Source organism: Danio rerio, chromosome 8 (genome assembly GCF_049306965.1).
Source record: "Danio rerio strain Tuebingen ecotype United States chromosome 8, GRCz12tu, whole genome shotgun sequence".
Classification (NCBI taxonomy): domain Eukaryota; kingdom Metazoa; phylum Chordata; class Actinopteri; order Cypriniformes; family Danionidae; genus Danio; species Danio rerio.
This window is the reverse complement of record NC_133183.1, coordinates 30416084-30433552: the sequence shown is the minus strand read 5'-3', so window position 1 is coordinate 30433552 and position 17469 is coordinate 30416084. Positions and strand designations below refer to the sequence as shown.

At 37.0% G+C, this 17469-nt stretch overlaps 1 long non-coding RNA gene across 13 annotated transcripts in view; it reads left to right on the top strand.

The window, feature by feature from the left end:
- Positions 1-17469, top strand: part of LOC137496363 (uncharacterized) — a 105278-nt gene that overhangs the window by 51321 nt on the left and 36488 nt on the right. For 3 of the 13 annotated variants that reach the window (XR_012384403.1, XR_012384399.1, XR_012384408.1), the window contains exon 5: positions 13639-15915. The exons of 4 other annotated variants lie outside the window; for them this stretch is intronic. This is a non-coding gene — a long non-coding RNA (uncharacterized lncRNA). Of the gene's footprint in view, positions 1-6471; positions 8838-9426; positions 12353-13638; positions 15916-17469 lie in introns of those variants that run through there. 6 more of the 13 variants (XR_012384417.1, XR_012384420.1, XR_012384421.1 and 3 more) reach the window with 4 other exon arrangements.

Genomic DNA, 17469 nt, shown 5'->3' with positions numbered 1-17469 from the left:
TTGAATTCCTGGGTGAATTCACAGACAGTGTCGCCGAACCTGGCTGGGGATATGGGGAAGTCAAGAAAGCGGACTTTGTCGACTTTGCGCATATCAGCCAGGGGTGGCGCTCCTGGACCACTAATGTGGACATCGTCCTCCCCAACGCACACGCAGCGGACTCAGTAGTCCGAAGAGCTAAGTCGGCGGCGGTGCGAAGCTCGTAAGCCTGGGTTGGACCCACCCTCGTGCAGCTCGGCCAGCGCCTGCGCTTGGTAGCGCTGGTAGGTGGCTATCGCATGCAAGGCGGAAGCAGCCTGGCCCGCAGCTATAGTAAGCTCTAGCTCCGAGGGAGGTAGATAACTTACAGGCTTTGGATGGGAGACGAGGCGGACCCCGCCAAGAAGAGGCGCCGCGCGGATTTACCGCCATCGCGCACTCAACCTGAGGAATCGCCACATACCCCCTGGCTGTTTCACCGTCAAGAGTGGTTAGGGTGGAGGAACACGCAGCACGAGCAGAAAAAAGTGCTTTACAAGACCGCGTGAGCCTACTGTGCACCTCCGGGAAGAAGGGAACGCCCCTCTAGTCGGTCCGGCCGCGGAGCTGGGGGATAAACCATCTCCAACCCACGGCCGAAGCAGCCCGGGAAAGCACGGCTAACATGTCCGTTTCAGGATCCGTAGTGACAGCGCTCACCAGCCCGAAGGGGGCGAGCGGGTCTGGATCATCATCGGACAATGAAAGCCCACCCTCCGATGCCGCGGTGGACATCTGGTCTCCGGTGTCATCGGGCGTAAGGGCTACCATCTGTTAGACGGATCGCTTCCCCCGCCCGAAGCTTGGATGGAGCGCTTAGAGGAGCGGGAGGTCCGCGGGCCCGTGGGCGACGGATTATCTCTCGCTGAAACCCTCAGATCTGCCCGAGTGCCCGCTGCAGAGCAGGGGACAACTGGGGTGGTTCGCCTTTTTGCAAAGGCTAACCGCGATCTTGCGCAACAGTCATGGCATCGCAATGACGACATGAACTGCCCGCGAGCAGCGCATTAACATGCTGGACCCCCAGACATGTAACACAGTGCCCGCGCCCATCATCCGAGGACAGGAAACCACCGCATCCAGAAACGCACAGTCGGAGCGCCGTCCTGATAAGGACGTGCTGCACGACTGTGTTGCTCTTTCTGTGAAGTTTGCAACTTTATACGCACCGCTCTGGAGGACCGGACCCAAAGAACGCCAGGCAAGGGAGAAACCCAGCTCGACCGTCTGCCACTGCGTGTACACACTCTGGACCGGGAGAATGCTCTCGTTCGCTCAGAATCGCTGGTCACAGCAGGAGGAACCCTCATCGACTCGATCAGAAAGTCTCTGAAGCGAAAAGGATAGCGTCTGCTGCGCCAGGTGAGCTTATATACTCAGTTGATTGCTTATGCCGCTCACCTGCGCAGGCTTGCGCTGCCAATTCATTCTTAATTGGCCCGTTCAATACTCTTTCAGACGAGTAGCTTCTGAACCGAACCTCCCCAATGCGTGGATTTTACAATCAAATCCACTTATAGTGCTGAAGTTCCCCCCGAAGGGGAACTTTAGTTTTAAAACAGTTGCTGACATGACATAGACCTGTGACATCTCGCAGACCATAGCAAGCTGGCAGAGAGCCAAGAATAGCAGGACCACTTAGAGTAGAAACCTATTCAAAAATGGTCAAGAGTTAAAACAAGACACGTAGGGGTGTGGAAAATAATCTGTATAAAGATTGTGGAAAACAGAGACGTTAGAAAGAGTAAGACAAAGAGGAGGAGAATGCTATGAGGTCTGCTCTGCTCTTTCTTGGCTTTATTATGGAGAATAAAGTCTATTTTCTGATATTCAAAACCTCCTGTCTGATATTTTCTCATTGATGAGAAGTCGAAATACGACAAAACTAATCTCACTGTCATCTCTTTTCTACCGATATACAAGGGCAGAGGCGATTGCAAATTTTTACTTGGAACATAGTGTACATTTAAACTAAGTTCAGTGCTGCAACACAAAAATATTTAGTAGTGTGTAAGTTGTAACTTAGTGTACCTTTCATCACAACTAGACTATGTTTTGACTTACGCATGGCTAGTACAACTGCCGCCAGGTCCTAATATTGTGATGGAGTCTCTTACAACAGGTTTAAGGCGATGCGGTGCCTCATTGGTTAGGACTGTCACCTCACAGCAAGAAGGTTGCTGGTTCGAGTCCTGGCTGGGTCAGTTGGCATTTCTGTGTGATTGTGCATGTTCTCACCGTGTTTGCGTGTTTTTCCTCTGGGTGCTCCGGTTTCCTCCAAAGTTCAAAAACATGCTGTTTAGATAAATTAAATAAACTAAATTGACCGTAGTGTATGTGTGTGAATGAGTGTGTATGAATGTTTCCCACTACTGGGTTGCAACAAGAAGCGCATCCGATGTGTAAGACATATACTGGATAAGTTGGCGGTTCATTCCGCTGTAGTGACCCAGATAGCATACGAATGTGGGCCACTTTAGGCAGATATGCGGCACTCAATGTCTCAAGCATACAAATGTCAGGCATCTACTAGGCTGTTCAGAGCTGACCTCAAACCTGTAAAATGGTCCACAAAGGAATAGAACACATACACACTCAAAGTACAATCTCTTTAAAACCCAAGGCTGAGTGTACTTTCAGCCGACTTTATCAAAACTGGTTAAAAACCACAATAATCTCCATCCAAACTGGCAGCTTGCATACAAAGGAAACTAACTTTAAAATATTTGACACTTAAAATGGCAAATATGACTTTAGACATAATATACACATAGCAAATAATATGAACAGCTGTTACCAATTCTTCAAGAGCCCAGGTCCACTCAAGAGGTCTTCATGACTTTTGACCTGGCTGGGTTGTTCCTGAGGAAACAAATTATTTGAAATACAGAAAAAGCAATGATGCATATGTATTGCAGTTTTACTCTGAAGTGGGATAACACTAAGGTATAGGCTCTTAAACATTCAACTTTATTAATATTCATGAAGACATAAGAAAGGATATGTATTACTCCATTCTGGAGCGGACATCCATCAGAAAATCTACACCATCAATATCTATTCAATTTCAGAAATGAAACCATTTTAGAGTGTTCATATTTAGCAATCAGGAGGAAATTATGAAAATGTGTCTCTTTGATCGTGTTGATGTAGGTCATTAGCATGTAAAATATGATGATTCGTTATTGCAATTCAGCTTCAACTTTTTATATGATTCGTTATGTCAATTCAGAGTCAACTTTTTATATGATTCGTTTTGCCAATTCAGAGTCAACTCTTTATATGATTCGTTATGCCAATTCAGAGTCAACGTTTATATGATTCCAGACGGCAAAAAGGCAAGATTCTGAAGTGTCCGGCTTCTGATATATTTTTTGAGCCCTCCTCTCACTGCAACCGCCTGCTCTAGTCCACATTGCAGTCAAGGCAAGGCGCACCTCAAACGAGCCTAACTTTTTATATGATTCGTCATGGCAATTCAGAGTCAACATTTTATATGATTCGTCATATCAATTCAGAGTCAACTTTTTATATGATTCGTCATGGTAATTCAGAGTCAAGTTTTTCTTTTTAGAGAGAGTATCTTTATTTATTATGCACTTTTTAGATGAACAACTGGACAGCTTTCGAAAACCCATTTGACTTTCTCTTTGAAAAATGCATGTCAGAGATTTACTGACCTTATAAATTCACTGACCACAACAGACCGCAGTCAACCATAAGTGAGCAATAATGAAGTCGCTACAACAGACTAACAGCCTCTCACTTCCTCATAGTGTTTCACATCCTAAACGGTCCCCATATGTCCCAACACACTCCCTCTGCAACTAAAGGTTCCCAGGGGTCTCAGTTGACCCTCGCTGAACCTCTGCAGTACAATAAAAGGGAGGAAACATTTACATCTGCCAGACAGTGTGAATGACACACGGCGCAGTTTATTAAAACGTCATCAGTGAGCATGGATGCGTGACGCTTAAACAGCTGAGACCAAACAGCTGATTCAGACGCTCAAACACTATGAGCTGTCATGAAACGATTCCAGTGTTTCATAATGGTGGGTTTTGTAACATTTTCTCAGATTATTGGAAGACAGGGAAAGTATTGTCTTGTGTCATTGCTTTCACTTCTCCTCTGAGAGGAACAGAAAATGAGATTGTAAATAGCGGGTCACCATTTAAACATCGCAAGGCAGAAATGATTATAAAATAAATACAATGTTTTGGTGCAAGTCCATGTGTCATTTAGTATATTATAGTACACTGTAAAAAATGCTGGCTTCCATACAATTTCTTAATGTTGTCCCAACAGAAATTAAGTTAACTAAATTGTTTTGACAAATTTAAGTGGATTGAGTATAAAACAACTGTTCCCAAAAAATCTTATAAATTGTAATTTGAATAAGCAGAATTTTTTTCTGAACAAAAAAGAAAAGTCATTTTATGAGCCTATAGTAATATTAATTTAACTAAAAGTTGTATATTATGGATAGTATTTTAAAATTTCTAAAGTTATTGTTCCATCACACTTCATTCAGTCCTAAGTTGTTGTTTTTTCGTACTACCATTAAAATGTATGAAGTTTTAGTTTTTAATACTTTTATTGAAGTGTTAAAATGTATCAAAAGTAATGGTAATGACATTTATAATGTTACATTTAAGCAATTCCAGCATTATGGTTGTGACGTTTACAGCAAAAACAGAGAAAGTATCATTTAACATTATATTGAAACATCTGTTTATATTTTTCAAAACAACTTACCACAGAGTTATGAAGTCAGAAAAATGTCAATCTGTAAACATGTTTTACATTTTAAATGAGGAAAACATGCATTATGGATCTGACCAAAAAAAGTCTGAGTTTACAGCATACAACATACTTTGCAGAAATTTCGTGAGCTAAACTGCACAACCCAAAATAAATTATGCTAATCCACAGGATAAGAGTTGGCTCACTATAGAACAAAAATGATTGATTTGATTTTATTTGACATTTTTGCATTTATGAGGGAAAAGCTTTGTTATGGATGTGAAATTGACACTTGTTTGATTTAAAAAAAAAAAAAAAAAAAAAACTGGTAAATCAAATATAATAGTTTGTAAACTTGGACAGACACATTGTTGAGTGTTTTTACAGTATTGTAAATTGCAAACCTGCACAAAAAAACTTGGAAAGGATTTTTCTATTTTTGTGAAAACTTAATTTTTTTCATAGGAATGTTGACATTTGCATGGAATTGCTCATTTCTCTTTCAAATAAGTGATGTTTTTTGCATTTTCTAATTGTCAAAAATTCGTGAAAAAACACTTTTCACAATATTAAATATTAATAGTCATCAAATCAATATTTGACAATCATTTCTGAAGGATCTAGTGACACAGAAAAAAAGAATAATGGCTTCTGAAAATTCAGCTTTGCTTTCACATGAATACATAAAATTGTATGTATATATATTATATATTTTATTTGATTTATTTTTTCCCCAAGTTAATGCAACTATATATATATATATATATATATATATATATATATATATATATATATATATATATATATATATATATATATACACACATACCTACATACATATAAGTTGTAATGCTTCCCGATTTTACCCCAACAATGACTGCAGCCACAAAAATAAGTGAGTCCATTATGGCACAACATATTTTCGTCCAATAAATTTTTGGTGGTAAAATATCTGTAATATCAGTACAATTCCCATTGTTACACATTTCTGCTGTGTAATTGGCTCTTAGATCAATATAGTCAATATATCAAGTAGTGGTTAGTGCATCGACACATGCACTCTGGTGCTCACGGCGACCCGAGTTCGTTTCTCTTCTCTTCTCCCCAACACTTTTCTGTCAATACTCTCTACTATCCTGTCCAATTAAAGGTTATAAAACCTAAAAAAAAATAATTATAAAAAAAGTCCAGAGCTTATGATTGTTATTGACATAAATTGTATCGCGATTCGATATAATATTGTTTATCGACCCAGACCTAATGTATATATTCTAATATTTATATATATTCATTAGAAAAGAGTATAAAAAACAGCATTTATATACTGTGTTGAATCACCAGTTGCTATGTAATGCAAACCCCTGAATCAAACCTCTAAAATCCAACCATTTACTACTCCTAGTGTCTACTCCAAGTATTACAATGAATTTCCACTAATTAAAAAATAACAAATCTCATTAAGGTCAGTGTGAGCTTGTGAGGCTGGATGTAGAAAGCCTTGTCACTGTCCTCCCCTCCATCATACCATGTTCTCTCTCCTTCACTGAGCTGGAGAACATCAGCGGGACGTTTTTCTGTTTCGCTTTTCGAGCTGAGTCTCGGCTGATGGGATAGGAGACTTAAGGGCATGTTGATGTTGTTGAAGTTTGGTCCAGAGCAGATGGAACTCGCAGCAGTGATTTTTAAAGAGCCCTCAACCCTCTGCAGGTCTCACGTGACCAAGAAGAAGGAAACCAGGTGGCTGTGCGCTCTTGGACCAGCTGGAGGAGTGAAAGACCATCTGACACTCAGCCAGAGAATCATACACTCTCCTCAGCAAACACTTTGCATGTCAATACCACAGCAGCACAAAGGGACAACGAGAGAGACAGAAAGACATAGATCCAAGAAATTGAACTAATTATCCTGGCGCTCGGCTATTTCTATCCCATTTTCACAGCTGAACAATTGGGCCCTTAAGTGGACAAACCAGCGCAGAAAAGTGGTTTATGAGCATCTTCAGGTCGTAAAGTGACCAGGAGTGAGGGTTTTGAACAGTGGGAGTCAGTGGTTTTCTTGCATATGTGTGAAAATGCAGACTTTTTAAATCAAAAACAAAATCTCCTATTATAATGTATAAAAAAAATTCAAGTTAACAATAATTTATGACGCATGTGAGTTTTCCATTTATTTATGCTTTCAAAATACATTATTAGACCTTGTGTAATAGAGCTCTGGGCTCTTATTTCTAGAACTTTTCATAGAAACCTAAAAGTAAGCATCCACCAGAATCATTTATTTAATTTATTTATTAATCATATGCCTAATCTGATCATTTAAAGTGCTTCAATTCAGTCGATATTTCAATTAAATACTTTTACTTAGAGTTTACTTACATTTGCGCATATTTTCATTTTTTTAGGTCACAACCTTTGTGTGTGAAGGTGTGTGCATAAATCCCTGCTCTGTGAATTTTTAATATTGAGAAATTTACTCTGCAGTTAAGCAAAGTGACTCATATGGACATTTTTAGTAGCTTCAAACAATATAAGAAATCATATTTATCCATAAATTCCAGTGACAGCAACAAGTAACAACAACTGAAGTAACAGTTTATTGCTTGTTTTTTTGGATCAAAATTTGTATTTCGCACAATTTCCAACTACTAAAATGTAAATATAAATCCCCTTGTCGAACTCTCCAATGTCAAACGTTGTCAGAACAGAGATTAGTATCCCATAAGGCAATTTCAAAATGATAAAAAAGCACACCTGTGAATAACCAGCTCTGTTTTACAGTATTTTATTACTTCGATTTTTTTGTCTTGTTTCTAGTCCAAATATCTAAAAATTCTTAAATCAAGAAGATTTTATTGACAAGTAAAACATATTGTCTTGTTTTAAGAAATAATATGCCAAAATTAAATGACTTTTCCTAAAAACAAGCAAATAATCTGCCAATGAAATAAGCAAAATAATCTTATGTCAAAAGAAAAATCTAGATTATTTTGCTTAACCCTTCGGCAGATTATTTTGCTAGTTTTAAGAAAAAACTCACTTAATTTTAACATATTATATCTGAAAACAACACCACATGTTTTGCTTTCCTAGAAAATGCTTCTTGATATAAGAATTTTTAAATATTTGGACCAGAAAGAAGACAAAAACATTTAATGAAAAAAACATTTTTGCTGTGTATAATACGGTTAAAAAGAAATAGTTCACCAAAAATGAACATTTTATTTATTTGCTCATCCTCAAGTGGTTCCAAATGTATATGGGTTTCCTTTTTCTGACGAACACAAAAGAAGATATTTTAGAAACCTGTAACCATTTATTTGAATAGTAGGCTCATCAAAAACTATGAAAATCAATGGTTACGATTTGCAAATATTTTTAAATAAGTTATTTTGTGTTTAAACAGGTATAAACAGGCTTTGTCCATAAACACTATGGAGATGAAATACAAGTGAAGACTGAGTAAATGAGGACGGAATTTTCAGTTTTGAGTGAGCTATCTTTTGAAGAGTCCAATAAGAGAGTGCATATTTAAATATTTACTAAGTATTTTATATGGTCAATATTTAAACTGTCCCACGGACTGGCCCATATGATCCTCAGATGTTTCTTTTGTGGAGATGAGGATGCTCACTACAGTGAGAAGGAAGCATCTGCATGATCTCCCGACCTCTGACCTCCAGGCTTTGCGTAAGGGGGTAATTTAGGCTTTTTACGCCCCGTTAGGATCAGTCAAGCATTCCTGAGTGCCCAAGAATCAGGGTCAGCAGCTGACACACTCTCTCTTATTCTCTGTGTCTTTGTCTTTGTCTCTCGAGTCCCTCCGGACGAGGTGTTATAATACTGCTCATTTCTTGTCTCTCCTCATCAGTTAGCCGTTTCTGTCAGTCTGATCACCTGTCGAGGTTCAGGCGTAGCTGGAGATTTAACTGCGTAACCCATGACAGCTAAAGGTCAGGATTTGGTGGATTTCTCAGGGTGCGTGTGTGTTTTTGGGCTCTGTTGGATTCTTTAGTCTATGTATTGTAGGATTAAGAAAGATACATTTTTGTCAATCCAATTAAAAATTGATAACGCTAAACACAGGAGTAAGCTAAAATGTTTTGAGCTTTTAACCAGTCACAGAAGTGGTTAAAAACTGATTGCTTTCACAGTGTAAACGCTCATGTGGTTGAATGCATTTGAACAGCCTCAAAAGACCACCTACCGTCTAGCTACTGACCTAACATGATCGATACAAGACATGTTTTCAGAAAGCATGCCTAGCAAAGCATTGATGTTTTACCGGGTTGTATGAAAACATGGATTATAACTGATATCCAAGGCTAGACAGAATCTGTGGATGCTTTAGCGCATTTTTACGCATAATGTAGTAAAGAAATTCAATCTGTGTATTTCTGATAAATAATTTTGAGAGTATGGGAGCTGATCTAATCAAATTATTCATTCATTCATTCATTTTCTTGTCGGCTTAGTCCTTTTATTAATCTGGGGTTGCCACAGCGGAATGAACCACCAACTTATCCAACAAGTTTTTTAACGCAGCGGATGCCCTTCCAGCCGCAACCAATCTCTTGGAAACATCCACACATACACACACACACTTATACACTACGGACAATTTAGCCTACCCAATTCACCTGTACCGCATGTCTTTGGACTGTAGGGGAAACCGGAGCACCTGGAGGAAACCCACGCGAACGCAGGGAGAACATGCAAACTCTACACAGAAATGCCAACTGAGCCGAGGATCGAACCAGCGACCTTCTTGCTGTGAGGCGAACATGCTACCCACTGCGTCACCTCAAATCAAATTATTTAAATATTTTTAAAGAGCCCCTATTATTGGCTTTTTGAAAAATACCTTCCATGCAGTGTGCAAGACAGCACTAAGTGAATGAAAACATCCAGTTTTAAATCTGAAAGTGCACCTTGTTTAAAAACAATAGATTCGACTCAGAGTCATTCGTCCGGATCTTTTGGCTGTTCGTATCGTCAACACGAAACAATACCAAACATCTTCCGGATCTGGTAAAACGTGAACGCGCCTTACCCTACTAACGCTAGCAGAGTGTGGATGTGTGTGGGACTAATCATGACTGAAGATGAGTGAACATGAATAAGTGAACGTTCTGGTGATTAATGCAATAATCTATCCCCCAACAGGGGATTCATTGGCCGTTTGTTAAAGGAATGATCAGAAAAGACTATTGATTAATGGGACTTTTTCAAAGCTTGACAGGAATTTTATCAGTACACAGTTTATGAATTAATTTCTTCCTCTATTTCATAAACGTAAGTAAGTGCGATTAAAGTGGTTGCCTCCTTGTTTTCTCTAGCTTGCAAAATATGTTTTTAATTGTTTTTACTTACTTAATCGCTCTACGCAGCTTTTACTGTATCTGGTTAACTCTTTATATTCACATATAGTGTCTAAAGCCACATTGAAAACATGGTGCGTGGCACATTGTTAACGGATTTATATACATTTTTGAGCTTGCAATCCTCTGGCCACCATCAGCTGTTCCACACACAGAAGGCAGTCAAGTTTCAAAATAGTTCAGACCAATCGCAACAGACTGGGTCATCAGACCAATAAGCACAGGTTAGCATCACACTAAGTAGGGGTTTGGGAACAAATGAATCGCTGAACAAATCATATGGGAGTCATTGGGATAATTACAGTAGGTAAAAATAAATGCATATTATAAGACAATGAAAGGGTTTTTCGTTCTTGCATGCATATCAGCCTGTTGTTGGGAACCCCCAAAACCAAAATGTGACTTTTTTTAACCAGTAATAGGCGCTTAATACAGATTCAATCAATTAAATCTTCTTTATTGGTAAACAGAGTTTAATAATAAGATTTCTGCTAGCACAGTTTCTGTGTGAGTCTTTTGATATCTTAGTTGCCATCCACATTCTTTTCATTTGCTTGCTATCCTGCATGCTTGTAAGGCATGCTACATTGGTTTGTTCATTTAATAGTGCTCGTGCATTCCACTGAGCACTTCAGCAAAACCTGATGTTCAGCATAATGAAATATAAAGGATGGGTCCTGACATAAGTGTCTGAACAAGCATTTTCAGCGATCAGATCATTGAAAGCAAGTTAATGCTAGAAACTAAAAGTCTTTTAGGATTTTGAATCCAATGTTGTTTCAAAGTGGTTTTAGATTGGTGCATAGGGTAAAGCATCCTCTTTGGCATTTGAAAGCTTGACTGAATTAGCTAAATATTTAAGAAGGATATAAGAAGCAAGCAGTTGGTCAAACTGTATAAATGATAGGTGTTAAAATCCTGCAGAAATCTGCTGCAAATTCTAATATTGGTTATCCGTCTTTTTTCTATACCCTATGACATACTGTATGTGCGAATTATGGGAGCAACTTCCATTAATCTGTAAACAATCAGTAAAGCGTTTTAAATAATGTGGGTACAATCAGGCAGAATTATTCTCCTCATATTTCAACCATCCAATATTAATAGAAAACTTATTAGAATTAACAAATTACATTCAGCAGACCATGAATAAACCTAATAACTCAGGACAAGTCTTTCTGCTGTAGTTTTGTGGACGTGTTGGATATAACCCTACTGTATGGAATACAAAGAGAAATAATCTGGAGGTACACTACACTGTGAAAATGTTGTGCAAAGCTTTATTTTTTAATAAAAAAATATAATTCACAAAGGAAAACATATTCCTCCCATGCTGGCACCTCAAAACGACATCAGTTTGATGACAATTGACAATCTTCGGTGCTTCCCACACATAGACTTTACTTAGGCGGGTCACCCAGGTATTTCAACAGCTGCCCAAATACATTGAGAGACACTTTTTTTACTCTTATTATTATCCTTATACACTTTGTTCTGCAGACCCATAGCGACGTTCCTTTTTGGGATCAAAAAATATTTGTCCAACCGGGGTTTTTTTAAATTTTCTAAAATGTCAAGGATTTGGCTTTTGCTTTTGCTGTTATTAATTGTATGCGTTTTTTGCATGAGAGTGAGAGAAACATTAAATAATTAATTATTTAATCTAAACGACTCCGAAAAACTAAATACTCGAAGAGGAGGAAATGACTATGTCTAAATGTCTAAACTGGCTGCAAAATATATGTACACCATAATGGTTAATCAACGCATTTAGCTTATTTAAAAAATATACACGTTTTAATCTTGTAATTATATAATTTACATATACTCATTTGCTGTATATTTTATTTACAGTTGAAGTCAGAATTAATAGCTTCCTGAATTATTCACCTCTTGTTTTCCCCAATTTCTGTTTAATGGAGAGAAACATATTTTCAACACATTTCTAAACATAATAGTTTTAATAACTCATTTCAAATTACTGATTGATTTTATCTTTGCCATGATGACTGTAAATAATATTTTACTAGATCTTTTTCAAGACATTTCTTTATAGCTTAAAGAGACATTTAAAGGCTTAACTAGGTTAATTAGGTTAACTATGCAGGTTAGGGTCATTAGGCAAGTTATTATATAATGATGATTTGTTCTGTAGACTATCGGGAAAAAATAGCTTAAATGGGCTAATAATTTTGTCCCTAAAATGTTTTTTTTTTTAATTCAAACTGCTTTTATTCTAGCCAAAATAAAACAAATAAAACTTTCTCCAGAAGAAAAAATATTATCAGACACACTGTGACAATTTCCTTGCTCTGTTTAACATAATTTAGGAAATATTTAAAAGGAAAAAATAAAATAAAAGGAGGGCAAATAATTCTGACTTCAACTGTGCATATCTAAAATGCTTTAGAATTCAAGTTTGCTTCTGATTTTTGAAAGAGATAGAGAAGCAGATTTGACCTGTCATTGGGTGCACATTTGATTTCTATTTTATTTTAACCCAATAAAAAGAAATAGTGTATTACAGTGCCATAACAAATACAATTATTTTAAATAATTAAAATATGTTTGTCACATATAGTATACATTTTATTTTGTCACATATAGTTATTTATGTGTCAATGGTGTGTTTTAGTCCGGCTACCAATGCAAATATATTTCAAACCTGTGGAAAACACTGATCTTGATGTCAAAACTACATCAAATTGACATTTTTGTGTTTTTGACGCCAATGTTAGATGTTAGTTTGATGTTGTTTTCACTTCAAAGTAGTTTACATGCACTTTAGGAATATAAAATACCCTGTAAACTTGGTATTTGGAATTTAGGCTTTCAAGTCAATAAAGCTCATGTCATGTGTGTCATCATTTTCATGGTCAAAAGGGCATCAGTGTGTGGATGTCAAAAGGATGTCTAGGTTTTGACATCAAATTGATTTTAGACTTGTTTTTTGATGTCATCTAAATCAGTGTTCACTATGGAGATGAATTATTTGTTGGTAACTCTATTATTTAAACTATGAAATTGAATGTTTCCCGAGCCAAAAAAAGCAGAACATGAATTAAAATGTAGTAGGCACATGTCTAAGAAGGTAAATGGGCTGTCATTACAGGCTTTGTTCAGTTCTTTTTATATTGCCATGTTCTAAATGTGATGAATCCAATTACAAATTGCACTTTATAATGAAAACAGTGATAGCCATCATATTGAAGAGTCATCATCTGGCCACTTCAAAGGGCCCTTCAGAATGAAGGATTTTGAAGGATATAGAAATAATGGACAGATTATCTCTGGACTCTTAAAGTTTTTGTGAATGTTTATGATGCAGATAGCAATGGAGGATGCATTAGAAGTGAATTATAAGAAACATAGGCCACATCCAAAGTCAAATACAGCTATATTTAAAAAAAAAAAAAAAAGTTGGTATTTTATACACTGACAAAAGTCTTGTCGTCGATTCCAGTTGTAAGAGTAACAAATCATCACAAATTCTGCAGGAGACCTATTGGAACCCACATGGACCCAAGATTCTCACAGATCAGTCAAGTTTGGTGAAGGAAAAATCATGATTTGGGTTTACATTCAGTTTGGGGGCATGCGAGAGATCTGCAGAGTGGATGACAACATCAACAGCCTGAGGAATCAAGACATTTGTGCTGCCCATTACATTACAAACCACAGGAGAGGGCAAATTCTTCAGCAGGATTGCGCTCCTTCTCAAACAGTACTTCAGCCTCCACATCAAAGCTCCTGAAAGAAAAGAGGGTCAAACTGCTCCAGGATTGGCCAGCCCAGTTACCAGCCATAACCATTATTGAAGATGTCTGAGGTAAAATAAAGGAGGAGGCATTGAAGAGGAATCCAAAAAATCATGATGAACTCTGGGGTCCTGCAAGAACACTTTCTTTGCCATTTCATATGACTTTATTAATAAGTTATTTGAGTCATTGCAGAGATATATAGATGCAGTCCTCCAAGCTCATGAGAGTCATAAACAATATGAATTCTTTTTCCACTGCACCATGACTTTATATTCTATACTGTACACTATTTTTGTGAAGAGACAATACTTTTGTCTAAGCAAAGTCAGACCTTACTGTCCTAGCTAAATAATTAAAAATCAAGGCATGATCATATTTTATTTTGGTAAAATAAGCTTAATTTAGAGGCCCTTGCCTTGCATATAGGCCACTTCTGATACCAAATGATCAACAAGAAGTCAAGTTATTATTTGTTGTTCTTAAAACTTGGATAGGCGACAAGACTTTTGTCAGGTAGTGTAAGCATTTTGCCAAGACTTGGATAAGTCTGAAAATAATGCCTAGCTGTTTTCGAATGAACAGCCACTAGGTATTTTTAAATGTAATAATAATATAATTGGTCCACATCTTGATAGTACTACACCACTATGTTACACAACAATGAAAACAAATACAACAGCAGGATATATGCTAGCTTTACAAAAAAAATGCATTCATCACGTTCGTCTTGTGGTGGTTTGTATACATGCATATGTGCATGCGTCATTATCTCCATTTTTGTTTATCTCTTTGGGAGAATTACAGCACCACATACTGGTCTGCCATATAAACTGCTCAAATTTATTGTCATTTCTAGTTGGTTTCAGTAGTTTAGTGTGTAGGCAGAAATCTTTGGTAATGAGCCAAAAAAAGTTTCTATGGCTTTGTGTGGTAGTAGTCTTGGTGCTTTTTTTTTTTCCTTTCTGCTACAATTTCCATCCCTTCAAAGCCCTCACTCCAGAGGATAAACCCTTCAAAGAGATCAAGGCTCAGGGTTGAAACTTTAGAATGGAACACAGCTTTGATAGCATTCAGTAGATGAGGCTGATGTGGAAGTTTAAGGATTCAAAAACTAGCCTTCTAGAACAGAACTGGGATTTATTGCGATCACAATCACAGTTTGTACCCTTGAGCAAGACATTGATTCCTAGGTTATTACAGGGGAAAACTCTCTAGAAGTTGTTTGGGATGAAACTCGATAAAAGTTTCCTCTAAATGGCAAGTACTGAGTAGCGAAGGATAAAGAAAGCTTTGTGAAGACCTGAGGCCTTTTCTCTCAACTGTATCATAAAAAGGTCATTACGTTAAGCTTTTCAATAGTATATTGAGGCCACCTGGTGGTCAAAATAATGAATAGCGTCTACCAGGCTAGAGTGTCATCAAGGTCTTTTTGTACAAAGAATGATAACTGTAAAGATAACTGTAATAAAAACTGGATTGTTGTCGACAAATGTATTGTAGTTACACTGGAGGTTTATCATCTAATAATAATAAATAATACATTTCATTTATATAGCGCCTTTCCAGAGCTCAAGGACACTTTACAAAAGAATGTGACTAAAGGAGATAGTACAAGCAGATAATTGTAGACAGCATTAGATACACAAACATACAGGAAGTCCAATATAACAAACTGGCAGTACAAAAACAAGTGTGGTGGATCGATAAAGTGGTCAGTTTGTCAGATCAGAAGTGAAGCATTTAGAAAATAAGTGAGTTTTAAGTAAAGATTTGAATTCTGAGATATTGTTAGCAGAATGGAGTGAGCGTGGTAGAGAGTTCAGAGTTTGGTTTCAGCGGGGATTTGATATTAGTAAGACTGTTTGGTTTTGATTGTTTCTTTGCTTTAGCGCCACCCATAGCCAGTCTTTCTAATTTAGGTTTTTGTTTTGGTTGTGAATTGTAAATATTGTAAATAGCTCACTCACTGCTTTACTTATCACCACTAGTAATAAATCACTTTATTTGCACAGCAATTCTTGTATGTGGTCATTACTTTGAGTTCAATTTTCTTTGAGTGTTTGTTTGAACAAAATCCTTGATCAAGTGTGCAACCCCACTTCCCTAGACTGCCCAGGGGTTGTAACAGGGTGCAATAACACTAAATAATCTGCCCCCCCATTGAAGAGAGGCGGTACCAAGGGACAGCAAGAAGGCCAGAGTTAGCGGAACGTAATGAGTAGGCATGGGACGATAACCGTGTTTAAAGTATACCGCGGTTTGGAAAAGTCAAGGTTTTAAAACGAAGTCCACTGCAATGCCATTCCTAAGGTATGTGTAAGAGTTTTTTATTTACTTTTTTTTTTTTTCGGACAACAGTATCTCCAGCAGAAAAGATATCCAAAGATGCCATTTTAAATTGTAAAAAAAATCTGTGTTTTTGAAACATTTACATTTAGTCATTTAGCAGACGCTTTTATCCAAAGCCACTTACAATTTACACAACTATAAGAGCAACAATGAATAAGTGCTCTAGGCAAGTTTCAGGTGTGTAAAGTCTAAGAAGCAAAGCATTAGTAATGTAAGTTTTTATTTTTATTTTTTAGTACATTTAGCGGTGGAGCCAGAGAGGCAATTGTAGATTAGGAAGGAAAGTGGAGACTAAATAGTTAAGTTTTTAGTCGTTTCTTGAAGACAGCGAGTGACTCTGCCGTTCTGATGCAGTTAGGGAGTTCATTCCACCAACTGGGCAGATTGAATGCAAGAGTTCGGGAAAGTGAAACAAATGAAGACAGCTAAAGTAAATGATTCATTTGAATTATTTAGACTTGTTTACTGTTCCAAAATATTATAAATGTTTCCCAAATTAAAATATACTGTGTTCAAAGGGGTAAAATGTTTTGTTTTTTACCCAGATATTAAATATATATATATATATATATATATATATATATATATATATATATATATATTTAAGAGCAGTAATTACAATACCGTGAAACCGTGATATTTATATTCAAGGTTATCATACTGTCAGAATCTTATACCATACTGTCAGAATCTTATAATAAGCAAGTAGGGGTGTAGGGGTGCATCTGCCATTAGAAATGCTTGTGTTTTGTATAACAGCCTGGATTCTTGATTATTTTAAATGGGGCGTAGACTCTTTCTTTCTTTCTTTCTTTCTTTCTTTATTATTCACTTCTTTATTTTTAAACATGACATCCTTACTGAGAATGAGTCTTTATAGATGAATCACATGAGAAAATAAAAAAGAACCTTTATCAGTGCTGTAAATTGGCACAAATTTATTATTATGCAAAACCATTATTATATAGTAAATTAATAAAATCTCCAAGTTATCTGTTTTAATTCTGCCCCAGTATATGTTTAAAAACAACTCTTGCATTTATTTTTGGGCTTCTGCCAGAAACACCCTCATACACTATCAGCTAATCAACAAAATGTAAAGCTAATGTGCGCCATCTAGTGATGATACTGGAGTTGCTACAGTTGTTTAAACTTCTACATTTTATACACGGTCAGAATATTAATTGTCATTCACTTAGTAAAAGTAAATAAATACCA